The sequence below is a fragment of the Parasteatoda tepidariorum genome, chromosome 11 (genome assembly GCF_982258835.1).
Source record: "Parasteatoda tepidariorum strain Cologne lab strain chromosome 11, Ptep-v5.0, whole genome shotgun sequence".
In the NCBI taxonomy this organism is placed as follows: Eukaryota; Metazoa; Arthropoda; class Arachnida; order Araneae; family Theridiidae; genus Parasteatoda; species Parasteatoda tepidariorum.
In genome coordinates, this window is record NC_141765.1 from 3,846,232 (window position 1) to 3,860,700 (window position 14,469).

The 14,469-nt window shown below is 30.2% G+C and overlaps 1 protein-coding gene across 2 annotated transcripts in view; it reads right to left on the reverse strand.

Moving 5' to 3' along the window:
• LOC107446622 (transient receptor potential-gamma protein-like) overlaps positions 1–14,469 on the reverse strand; it is a 341,741-nt gene that overhangs the window by 74,111 nt on the left and 253,161 nt on the right. The gene's annotated exons all lie outside the window — the stretch shown is intronic.

A 14,469-nucleotide genomic window follows, 5' to 3' on the forward strand; every position in this document is an offset into this window, starting at 1 on the left:
AAATTTTCAAATTGAAATTAACTTTATCAAAAAAACAAAAGAGGGTGCCCATATTTACACCTTTTCCTCTCTCTCTCTCTCTCTCTCTCTCTCTCTCTCTCTCTCTATATATATATATATATATATATATATATATATATATATATATATATATATATATATATATATATATATATATAAGTTCAAAATGAAGATAAAACACAGGAAAATTATAGACATATGCAAAGGGGGGGGGGAATAATAATGAAAGAAATAACAAACAACTGATTAAAAAATAAAAATAGAAAAATATAATCGTGTGGGCTGATGAAAAGATTATATCTTTTATTTTACGGTTTTTTTTAAAAAATTTCATCCTTTTTTTTCTTTTTTTAATCAGTTGTTTGTTATTTTTTTCATTACTATTTCCCCCCCCCCCTTCTGCATATGTCTATAATTTTCCTTTGTTTTATCCTCACTTTGAACTTATCTAATAAGTTCTGTTTACTTGCAGCTTATGCGCAATAAATGAAACTTATTGTTTTTCTTAACTTTCTTCGTGTTTTCTTGTATTTATTTATTTTGTTACATATATATATATAATTTTTTTTTCTAATGGCAGGCCAATTTAAAAGAACAAAAGGGATAAAATAACAAGAAAAACAATGCAAAAAGAGATAAATATAATTGAATGCATAGTGACATGCTTAGCCCATACGGGCCCTAGCTTCCCAGTAGCGTCCACACTCAGTAGTGGAGATGAGCGCAGGACAGACGGAAATATGGGGCAAGTCCATGTCCTTCCCTAGGCGACAGACCTTGCATTTAGGAGAGTCAAAAATGTTTATACTAAAAAGGTGTTTGGCCAGACAGTCATGGCCCGTTACAAGTCTAAAGAGAGCGACTGCCTTAAACCTGGGCTGATTTGGGATAGTTAAAATATGGTTGAACCAGGTTTTGTGTAAATTGCTTTTACGGAAATTCTCTGAGAGCATGTTCCGGAATTGGTTTCGGACCAGCAATTTAAATGAGTGCAGAGAGATGGAGCAACGAGATGCTTGGGCAATAGTTGTTCCTTTCTTGGCCGAGAAATCAGCTTTTTCATTACCCCAAGTCCCGCAATGTCCCGGGATCCATTGGAGGACGATTTGCTTGCCTTTCAGTGTCAGGTCTTTCAGACAATCAATGCATTTCTGAATGGAGATGGATTGGGGTATCAGTGGAGAGTTAATATCAAGAAGTGCTGCTTTAGAATCAGATAAGATGATGGCGCTAGAAAATTGGTCAGTACGACACTGTAGTTGTTTTAGGGCAATTAGAATAGCCTCGATTTCACCGTCGTAGGCAGATGCATAGCAGCCAACAGAAGCGTAGGCAGAGAACAGGTGACAAAATATTCCTTCTCCAGCACTCACCCGCTGATCCACTCGTTAGCCAATTGTAAAGATTCTCAACCAGGATATAGCTCATTCATAGTTGCGTAAGAGATACCTTTAAGGACATCACTATCAAAATCTGATTTTAGGACTGTGAGAGCAAGGTCTGTAGTCTGGTAGTCCAGTGGGCTACAAGGAGTGGGAAGAACTTCAGGCTCAATAAAAAGGTTGTATTTGTCTTTTAAGCTCAGCACCCCCTGTAGGAAACCCGCTTGAGTCTTTAAGTGGCGCTGCCTGGGGCTCTCTAGGTTCCAAAGAGAAAGATACCCAGGAGTCCGTAATATTTTTTCCCAGAGTATCAAAGCCTTTTCCTCAATTATTTTTTCCATCAGCCAAACTCCAGTGCAAAGGAGCATAGCGTCTATTGGGGTGGATTTAACAGTTCCAGTGATCAAGCGAAATGCTTGATTATGAAAAACCTTAAGAGATCTGCGAACCTGACTTGGAGCACTAATTAAGGGTTCACAGCAGTGTGTAACAAATGTTTTATAGGTTGTGTTGAGAGTTGATCTAGAGCAACGCCATCTACAGCCTGCCAGACGCTTTAAGATGGAAAGTCTACTTAAAGCTTTGTCAATTATGTTTTTCGAATGAAGCCTCCAGGAGAGCTTACGATCAAATATCACACCTAGGTAAGTAAAACTGTCTGTTGTTTGGATGTTTTCACCTCCATAAACCAATAAGAGATCTAATTTATTATGGGAAAGAGAGAAACTTTCATAACAAGTTTTTTCAACATTAACTTTCATATTGTTTTTCAAACACCATTCCTCGAGGTGAATAAGGGCTTGATTTAGTACTTTTTCAGTCAGGAAGGAAGACCTTCTCTTTGGGGTCTCAGTCCAAATGAGGAGGTCATCGGCATAGAGTAGACATTTGATACCAGGGACAGATTTTAACTTCTGGACAAGGTCGTTGATATATATGTTAAAAAGAATACAGCTTAAGACTGCTCCCTGAGGGAGTCCAGTCTGAAGAAGGCCATATTTTGAAAGTTTTGTTCCGTATCTGACTCTGCAGAGGCGCTCACCTATGAGACTCTTGATCCAGTTTAGCATGTGTCCAGTTATTCCCATATGGTAAAGTTTGAGTAGGAGATTTTCTTTCCAAACTTTGTCATATGCTGATTTCAAATCGACAGCAATTGCTGTAAGGACTTGCCTTGAATCCAAAACGTCTTTAATAGCTTGGCTAAAAAGAGTTGCATGATGCGAAGTTGATCTTGACCATCGAAAACCAGCCTGTTCTTCGGCAAGCAAGGAATGAGACTCCAGGTACCAATTGAGTCTGTTGTAAATCATTCTTTCCATTGTTTTACACATAAGGCTCGTCAATGATATTGGTCTATAATTACGTGAATCTTCCGCGTTTTTTCCTTTGTTGTGGACCGGAATGACTATAGCTTTACGCCACAATGAAGGTACACGGCCAGAATTCCAGACTATGTTAAAAAATGCAAGAAGGTTGGCTTTAGCAGTTTGACCCATGTGCCTTAAAAATTCGGAGTGGATGCTATCAACCCCGGGAGATTTGCTATTTTTCAATCTAAACAGGGCCATATTTAGTTCGTGTTGGGAGAATGGAGCACAAAAAATATTCGTTTCGCTCACCGGGAGATTAGAAGAGCCACTCTGGACACAACCAAGTCTGCGATTAAACACTCTGGACATTTTTCTTGCGAATGCACCTTTACGATTTGCCCCGGTAAAGTGTTTCAAGAAACAGTGGGCAACTTTAGTATCTGAAGATATAACTTTTCCATCAACAAGAAATGGGCGTTTAGCATATTGAGGGGATTGGTTTTTCAATTGAGATAGAAATTTGTAAGTTTTCAAGCTATCTTTTTGGAAATTAATTTCAGAGATGAAAACATTAAAACTGTTTCTTTTTGCAGTTATAATGGCCTTGTTAAATATAGCTGCTTGCTTTCTCCAATTTATAACATCTGGAACCCTACCAGTGATCTCTGCTTTCCTTCGTAGGCGATCACGTTTATCTTTTAGTTGTTGGAGTTCTTCGCTCCCAAAACTACTGTATATCTTGACTCTTCCCCTAGGAATAGCAATTTTAGCACTATCCAGAGTATAATTACTAAGTCTAGCACAAATAGCATCTGGATGGGAGTGAGGGTTTACAGGGTTCCTTTGTAAAAGTTGCTCCAGGGTGTCTGTGAAATATATATATATATATATATATATATATATATATATATATATATATATATATATATATATATATATATATATATATATATATATATATATATATATATATATATATATATATATATATATATATATATATATATATATATATATATATATATATATATTCTTTTCCAATGCTGATTGTTAAAAAATATAAAGAAACTGCTCATATTTTTTCTGTGTTGTTCATCGTCGTAATAACTCTATTAATAAATTCAAAACACTGATAAAAAAGTATTTAATCTTCATAATTTTATAAAGGATTTTTTTCCTCACTATCGTGAAATATTAACTGTTACCATATTTTAATGTTCAGTGGAATTAAAATGAAAATTTAAATATTTAAATTAACAAAAATAAAGATAACTGTAGAGTTTACCACTTCTTTAAAACACGCTTAACTGGTGCAAAAACATTTAAAAAAAACTTTCATTAAGACATAATATGATCAATTTTTTACCACAATTTACCCATTATTCTCTTCATATATTGATCCTGTGATTTGAATGATTTTTTTAAAACAAGATATTAACTTGTTTCACTTGAAGTAGTATCCCACTATTTTAATACTTTTTTTGGTCATTTATGACAGGGATCCCGCAGTGGACTGATCATGAGACACAGTTCCTATTAGATTACTGCATCATTATTACCGGTCATTGGCTGATCACTTTGAACAGTCTGACAAAAGGTTTGCGGCATCTGTTCTTGTTAAACTGCTCGACCGTAATCGACTTCTACCAAAGGTCGTCGAGCTATCAAAAAGGGGGCTATCCCCTCAGTAGAGTATCAAAATTGTGATCTTCAGATTATCCCCAGGGATGTTTTTAAGACTGTCGCCAATAGCCCTTTGTGCAGTTCTAGTGTAGGTAAATAAAATACTACTACTATTAAAGAGAATAAGTCATTAAAATTACTTGTAACAAGAAATATTATACTACTGGATTATTTTCAATATTCGGTGTCATTTGGAATCGAAATTCATTTATTTACTTCCTTTTTTTTTTTTTTTTTTTGAGAGTTTGCTTCAAAAAATGTTGTGTACATGTACATGTACTTCTAGAAGTGCATATACTTCTTCTATGCTATATAAATGCTTTTCTTACTGCTCCTTTTATTATTTCTGTATCTGAAAATGCTTTTAGTTATTACGTTTTTAGTCAAATACGAATAAAAATGCCATGTCTGGTGCCATATTATTTAGTATTTTTACTCATTCCAAACAAAACCAATTTTTATGTAAGTTTGATATTATTTATTAACTCATAAATTTAACTTTTTAAAAGGAAAGCTTTATAAATAATGTCATGATTGTTACTCAATTTATCATGTTCAAATCTGCTACATTTTTTTTTCTCTTTAAAAATTCCGATAATCATTAGGCAAATCCTTATCAACAATTCCTGAAAAAACACTTCTTAATCAGTTTATCTTAGTTCAGCAGTAAGAAAAAAAATTAAAGAACCAATATCTTTTTGACTAGTTTTCGTTTTTTTAAAAATATAACTGAATATAACTGATTTGGTAATGCTTAATTTATTATAGACAAATAATACTTTAATGACGCAACTTAAATTGAATAGAATTTTCTTTAAACAATTCTTGTTAACGATCCCCGTTATAATTCAAGGACATGACAACATTTTAAGGATTTAATTGAAAAAAAATTGAGTTATGCTCATGGAACTGAACAAAACTGTTAAATACGAACCATTACGTAACATGTAGGACTTCTTGTTCCAATTAAGCTTTGCTGTTAAGGCTTCACCAGAGCTGCTCTAATGAGCTGTTGACAGCTGTTTAGGATTTGAGCTTAATGATGAATCAGAAATAAAACTGCCTTGTACATGCGCGTACTGTACCACCTCAATTTATACTGGAGAGCAAAAGGTAGCATCTGGGCTCCACTCTATGAGCTTTAACCCTTTAACTGCGGGTGGACTTTTCTACTTCTGAAACCACAGGTCACATCTCATCAGAGAGGATTCTGAACTACCTGGTCATTATCGGAGAATCCAATCAAACACTTAACCTTAATCACGGATAATTGAGCCCCGGTCAAAACCGCACAATGCTAAGACTTTACCCACCTCACCGAATGGTTAGCTTCATATTCCTTAAATAGTGTCAGTGGATATTTCTAGAGTGTTTATATCTATTCGCATTTATAGGTGAGGATCAAAATTATAAATTCACAAATTAACTATGCTTGGCTTCGAAATAACACTAGATTATATTTCATTTTTTCTTTTTAAAAAATATTTCGCACATCTACTTTATTTTACCTCCTATATTATCATTTTAAAAAAAATAGTTGGCAATAAATTTTATTCTTAACGCCTAATTTGATCTGCATTAATGTTTCAAGCATCAAGTCGACTAAGAGAATGCTCCTTATTAATTAAGGATTACCTTAAATACGGCATATAACTATTTTAAAGGCATTTCACAAAAATACACAAGCACAACCGAACATTCAAACAATTCTCCAGAAAAATCGAAATACTAAAAACGATGAAGACACTGTATTTTTGCTTAGCTGTTTTTTTCAAAAAAAAAGAAGAAAAATAATTAACTCATCAAAAAACATGAATTGGAGGAAACATTGTTGATCTAATAAAAGAAACAGAATTGCAATACAAGTATACGTAACGTGATATATTCGTGACTATCATCATTATAAATATAGTCAGGAGTTATTATTACAGTTATGAATAAAATGATAAATTGCTTTTGATTCTTATATGTTTTATTCAAGCAGAATAGTTCAATCTTTCAATTAAATGATTTCGCAAAGAACTTTTTAAAAAATTTTATATCAAGTATTTTGTAATACAAATTAAATAACTCAAATTTAAATCAAAACAATTCTTTTTTCTTAAAAGATTTTTATTTTAATCTTATGCAATTCAGTTTTTAAATAATATTTAAAATATCTACAAAGAATATAGATAAATAGTTAAAAATAAGCAATATAAATAAACTATTTATATAATTTCATGATTAGCATAGACTGTAATATCTCATCCCTTAGTCATTTTAAAAGATACAGAAACTAGAATAATTTACACTACCGAATATTAATAAAATTACAGAGAGAAATGTTTAAAAAAAATATTACGGAAATATACGAAATACTATAAATCCTCAAACATTGGTATAATTAAGTGTTATTAAAAATTTATTAAAGTCATCTAAATAAATTGGTAAAACAACTAAATAATATAAATAACCTATTTCTATAGTCTTATGATTGGCATGGACTGCTTACAGTAGTCCATTTTAAAAGAGGGAAAATTTGACTTGTTTATAACAAATATTAATAAAAACTATAGAGGAAAATCTTAAAAATATTATTTTGAAAGTATCGAGAACTGGATTTAATCCTCAAGCTTTGTTATATTCTTGTAGTATTTAAAATTTATTAAAGTAATTTAGATAAATTATTATTTATTTTAGTACAATTAAACTATTTATTTGATTAGTAAGGACTTACAAATGACTGTTTCCCATACCTTAGTCATTTTAAAACACGACAAAGAAGAAAACAAATTCCAGTACACGTTTCGACCAAATATTGTTTTTTATTTGAGTACAATTAAACTATTTATTTGATTAGTAAGGACTTACAAACGGCTATTTCCCACACTTTAGTCATTTTAAAACACGACAAGGAATAAAATAAATTCTAGTACATGTTTCGACCAAATATTTATAAAAAAATAAAGCAGGAAAACTTAAAGGAATAATTTAATTATGAACTAGGAAAAAACAAGATTAATCGCAAGCTTTGGTATAATTATGTGATATTTGGAATTTATTAAAGTAATCTAGATAAATTTTTAAAATGAATGAATAATATAATTAAATTATTTATTTGATTAGTAAGGACTTTCAAATTACTATACCCCTACCACTTTAAAAGACGACGAAAAGTAAAATAAATTCCAGTGCGCTACGTTTCGACAAAATATTAATGATTTTTCTGTATTACAGTATCAAATGATTTGAAAAATAAAGTTAATTTCACAAAAACCAATAAATACGAAAATAAATATCACAACACTTTAAACAATGTCTTGTTTATTATCAATGCAATCAAGCTTAACAAATCTTAAGCAACTTATTACAAAGCAGACTTGCTATGAAGTTTCTTATAAGCTAAGACAGGGAACAAGAACTATGCAAAAGCGTGATTAATCCTCAACTTTTGGAATAATCATGCGATTTTAAAAATTTAAAGTGATCAGGATAATTTGCTGAAATAAAACAGCAATATAAATAAACTATTTATATGGTTGTCTTTCAAGTTGTTATACGCCATACATTTGTCATTATTAAATTATCAAATATTAATGAAAAACTAAAGCAGGAAAACTTAAATAATTCCTTTAGGAACTATATAATAACATGATTATTCCTCAACTTTAGGAATAATTATACGATATTTAAAATGTAAAAGTTTATTGAAATGAAAAAAGCAATATAAATAAGCTATTTATGTGGTTAGGAAGAACTTTCAAGTTGTTATACTCCATACCTTAGTCATTTTAAAAGACGTAAAAGAATAAATTTCATTACACGTTTCTACCAAATATTAATAAAAAAACTAAAGAAGAAAAACTTAAAATTCATTATAAATAATTTTTTAGGAGATTAAGTAATTAAATAAATTAAATGAATAATTAAGTAATTTTTAATTAAGTCAATTTGAATAATTAAGGAATTAAATTAATTTTTATGAATTATGCAAAAACATTATTAATCCTCAACTTTTGGAATAATTCCGCTCTATTTAAAATTTAAAGGGATCTATATAACTTATTGAAATTAAAAAGCAATATAATAAAAAATTGTTAGCAAGGATTTACAAGTTATTATACTTAAATCATTTAAAACGACCACGAAGAATAGAATAAATTACCGTTTCTACCAAATATTAATAAGAACTATAGCGGGAAAATAATTTATTTAGGAAGTACATGCAAACTTGATTAATTCTCAACTTTTAGTATAATTAAGTGAAGATTATTGCTTCAATTTAATCCAAATGTTTCAAGAAAATGTCTTTTGATAAATTTTGTCCTTTTCTCAGTCGGTTAACAAGTACTGTAATCGGATTTTCTTGAACGCCAACAATTTATTTGAGTGGGAAAAATATTTGATAAATAGAAAATTATGTAGCTGAAACGAGGATTATGGAAAGTCCTTCGGTGAAAGCTTTTATCCTCCTCCAACGAGACAATTATTTCACTTCTTTTTTGCTATTATCTTATTTTGTAATTGCTCTGCTTAAAATCTCAATTTTAAATTTCTCTGGCCTTTCTAACTTTTGCGTTTTTTAATGATTAGATGTTTTGAGAATGCTCGCAGTTTTAATAATCATTTAGTATTATGTTGCTAGAATGAGGTTATTACATTCCTATAATTTCAAAAAATGTTTCATTCATTTGAATGAATAATATTACCTAGTCAGTACAAACTTAATTATTTAATTGAAAGTAGCTTTTCCTTAAGTCATCCAAACCTATTAGTTACATATATTTTGGTGTCTATTTTCGAAATAATTTTTGGTGTAGAGCGTTTCAGATTATTTCTCGGTCAAGTTTTCGGATAATTTGTATTTTATTTGGTAAATTGGTTTTAAACTACTTCGCTGTCAAATTTCTTTATAATTTTGACTTTATTCGGTGTAGAGGTTTTAAATCATTTCTCTGTTAAATTTTTCGATAATTTTCACTTCATTTGCTGTCTTGATTTTAAACTAATTCACTGACAAATTTTATGATATTTTGCACTTAATTTGATGCATAAGTTTTAAATTATTTCATTGATAAATTTTCTGATAATTCTAATTTCTTTTGTTGGATTGGTTTTAAATTAGTTTACTGTCATATTTTCTGATAATTTTGTCATTATTTGATGCATAATTAAATTTCTCAATCAAATTTTATACCAATTTTCTGTCAGAGATTTTAAATTATTTTCATGTAAAATTTTCGGATAATTTTTCTTGTATTGGGTGCATTAGTTCTAAACTAATTCATTGATAAATTTTCTGATAATACCTGCTTAATTTTTTGTATGGGTTTCAAACTAATTAACTATGAAATTTTATGATAATTTTGACTTTATTCGGTGCATAGGTTTTAAATTATTTCTCTGACAAATTATTTGATAAAATGTTGGAGCATCCTATTAAAGGCTTCTTAGAATTATTTTTAATTCTTTTTCCATTGTTTAAATAATATCTATTAATAAAATAAATCTATTATTAAAAATCAAGCAATTTATTAAACTCTTCTGAGTTGCAAATTATATCTTTGATTTTGTATTAAAAAATGAAGACTTTTGTTCAACAAATCGCTGTTCTCAAAAAAGAAGTTTATGTGTTTAAAGTAGCATTATTCACAAGTCGAGAGCAAGAATGGTGAACACGGAAACATGGAAAACATTGATTGAAACATGGAAAACTCGGCAAACATGGTGATTGAAGCAGAACCTCATATTTCCACTTTCCACTTTTCAGCTTTCAGTACAGTTATTCAGTGCGACTCAGTGCCATTCTCAAGGAAAAATATTTTTTCAAAGAATATCAATGATATTCTAGGTTTTTTTAACACTGAGTTTGCTTAAGAAAAACTACGAAATATATTTCAAAAACACTGGATCAAACTTCCTAAAAATAAAAAAAGTTAGTCTGCTTTATCTTTGAATTAGAAATATTTTATTTCAAGCTGCAGTAAACGTAATCAGTATGTCGACAACTAAACGTTTATAGGCATTTATTTGACTGATGATTCGATTTCTGAGTGTCCTTTTCTAATATTGTCATAAAGAAGATAAAACTAACTAAACACATTTTTAAAATTTTCATACTAGTATTATAAAATGAAGACCTCTTTAACCGCTTCAATCATTTGATGGTAAACCTTTTTGTATATTTATTATGTCTTTTTCTATTGTTATGCGATCTGTTCTTCAATTTGTTAAATGCTTGTAATTACAGTATGCCTATGAAAGCTAGTTTTCGTACCCTATTCTTTGGTATTAGATCGAATTTTTTCTTAGCAGTCGTAGTATTTCTCTAATTTGTGCTATTCATTCTTCAAATATAAGTGGATTTATAACATGTTTCTTGTGTTGAACACGCAGATGTGTGCAATGGAAGTGAAACAGTAAACGAGCACAGAGATCTTAATATCACGTCATAGCTGGACGTAATTAATAGAATAGTTGAAATTTTCGTTAGGAGGACTCTAAGTTGAAGTTATATTATAAAATCATAATAAATCATCTGATGAATAATGTATTTTCATAATATATTGATGATACATATTTCATGGGATGTTCATATTTTAAATGGGAGAAAAAAAATAGATTTAATGTTCATCTGAAATAGATTCTTTGAAGCGAGGGTAAAATCGAAAAGTTGTTACCTATGGAAAGGAAGAATGAAATTCTTAGTTTACAAAAAAAAGCGTGGATGGAATGAAGTAAAGAAATTAAAATGTTTTGGATTGAACAAAAATCCCAAAATTTCGCTTGATACATTTTATACTTAAAATAAAAAGTTAAAAATCAGGATTTCGAGAAAACTATATAGAATATGGAAAACTATAGAATATATATTTAGCCATCATCTACCGTCCTGTAATACTTTTCATTTGCAAAATAAAATTTTTAACTCGAAGCACTCAGGATGCGCAGACAATCAGAGATCTCACATTATTTTACGTATGAATAATGGTTTATTTATTGACCTGCAGGGCTCAAAAAATCTCATAACTTTTAAAGTTTGTACCCAAACTAAACTTTTACATGCCAAAATATTTTTTCGAATGTTTATTAATTCAAACGTAAGTTCTATTAACCAGTTGAAAAATTTAAATTTTAAATCTCTATTTCTATTTTAATTTATAAATGTATATTTTAACTATCGATTTTTGAATATTTTTGAAATTCAAATGTTCATTTAAAAAAATTGATAATTTTTGTTGACGGTTTCATGATTTTTTAAATTAAAATAATCCACTTAAACTAAAATAATCCATTTTATTTTAAGATTTAAAATATTTTATGCATTGTGTTTCAAAGCTTCTTTGACAGGCAATGGAGTTTTCATATTATTTATGACTCAAAATTTCTCTTTTAATTTTTGCAGATTTGAAAAACTGTGTTAACTGTGAACTGTTAGGCTATCAGGAAAACTCAATACACCAGGACCATACTCACATGTTGATGAAAACTGTGGTTACGAAGCTACAGGAGGTGGGCAAAATAATGATAACATCTCTATACTAAGACATTTGTTCTCTAGAAAGGCCAAACGAATTATTGTATAACTTCAGAAGTGTTTAGATAATGCTCATACATATCAATGATGTTTAAAGCATTTAGACTTTTGAGGCATCGACTATAAAGTACAAACGGAAAATAATATTTTGAACACCCTTTGCCAAAAATGAAGCAATAAATTTCCAACTTGTGACAGTAATTTTGTTTACTATATGCAATAATTGCACAAAAGTTCGTAAACCTAGCTTAAATATTAATGGAGACGTTTTTATAAAAAAAAAATGCTATAACTTCGAAAAATTCAATAAAATTCAATAAAATTTCTAGAACAATTTAAAATAAATTTCAAAATTCTTGCTTTAAAATTTGAGAAAAATTCGTTTAAAACCACGCAAGATATGAATAATCAAAATAGTTTTTTTATACTGAGCATGCTAGAGAAAAATTAAAATATCTCTTTTCTTAATTTTGTAGTGAATCATATTTGGCAATTAATAAAAAATGTCCGATTTGAATATCTTAGAAATTTAAAAGGTTTCGAGCAATTTTCTCCCATTTCTAATTGTTTTATTCTAGTTTCCATAACAGCAGATAACACTAGAAATTCAATAGAGAAGAGTTCTCGTGATAGTTGGACATTTACTGCAATTCCATTACAACCATCTTTATTGTTTGGTAGCGATATAAAAAACGAAATTTTAACGATGAAATGTATATTCTTAAATTGCTTTTTAGTTGCTACTTCAAACTATTTTTATTCATTGTTTCAAATATTAGCAGATATTATGCCGCTTATTAAGAAGCTTATAACATACATTAATTGCCACTTTCAATTTGCCTTCTTTTTTATAACCAATCAGAAACTTAATCGAACAAATAAGACCACAAGGCTAGTGTGACAGCTAGTAGTAGATTTATTATGGACATGCCACTATTTAGTTAATTGTGTTACGATTGTGGATTAGTTACTAACTCGATTATTTATTTATTAAATTAGATTTATTTTGTAAAATATTTAATTTATTTACACATTTTCCCATTTTCAGCTTTTATTTAATAAATTCGATTAAGTTTTGTTCAATAGAAAAATTTAAAAACATTAATACTTTTACACATTTTAATTTTTTTAATTAAAAATATTGATAACCCATGGAACTTCAATATTTTAGATAGCAATTGCAAATGTGTATTACAAAAATTACTTGAATCTATTGGCAGAAATTAGATATTAGTTTGTCAAACTACCTTAAAAACTGAAAACTAAATTCAATCCAACTGATATCTTTTCTGTTATATGAAGTTTAAAAATTGACATTTATTGTAGTTTCTTTCATTTGAAAGCTTTTTTCTCAGATTATTAGAATATAATGCAGGTTTTGATTATAAAATAATATTTATTAGGCCTTAACATTAATTAAAATGAACATGGTCAAGACTAATTATTCACTACTTATTTTTAGGCTAAAATTAGGTTTATATGTTGTTGTTGCTTATCCTCACTGTCTGACGGAGTCAGACAAGATCCACGAGTTCGTTGACTGAAAGGAAGTCGAAGACTAGGAGAGGATTGCTAAAGAGATCCTCCTTAGAGAGTCCCATGCAATCCAAGAGGTGCTCAGGAGAAGCCTGATGAATTTGGCACTTGGTGCAGGTGACGAAGGTTTTCCTGCCCTCGTTGAAAGTGAGGCACTTGATGTGACAGCTGGCAAGCCTTGTTAGAACAGTCCGGGTACGTCTGTCACACGGTAGGTCAAGGGACAAACCCGGTTTTGATCCCTTGTACCAATTATGGGTTGAGGGTATTTTCCACTCCTCCGAGATTTTTGATTTTTCCAGAGAATATAACTCCAAAAAAGTAAGTGTGGAAGGGGGAGTTGTTGTAATCCTGCAATCCTCCTTAGCAAGAATATCGGCCATTTCATTCCCGTGGAGATTCACATGGGAAGGTACCCATTGCAAATGAACATCATGATTAAGTGAAATGAGCTTTAATTTAAGCTGATCCTGTCGCCCACAAGAGGCAAATTACTAAGATGGTGGAGAGAACTACGGCTGTCAGACAAGATCCATAGGTCACCATAAGCCTTTTCGGATAGAATAGCTTCTAGTCCCAGGTCTATTGTAATCAATTCACTTCTGAAGACAGAGCAATGATTAGGATTACGATGAGAAAGAGTCAAATTAGCATGAAGGGTTTCGATATAAATGCCACTGCCAGCAAGATTGTCAATTTTACTACCAACAGTAAATATTTTTGTGGCATCGTTAGGAATGTGGCTCAGGTTTTCCAAGGTCAGTTGTCTAAGATGCTCTGGGATGTAGTCTTTCTTGTTAATATGGGAATTTAAGTTAAAGTGAACTCTGAGGAATCCTTCTGCTGGATTTAAGCAGCATTGTAGTGAGTTGGGTTCAACATTACTATTAGGTAGTTGAAGAGAGGCTGCCAGACTGAAAGGGCTGTTCCTCTTTAATCTTTGATGATTACTCTAGCTATTAAGATACATGGAGGTCTTGTTGCAGCTGCCATAACTGGAGAGTTTATAATAGTA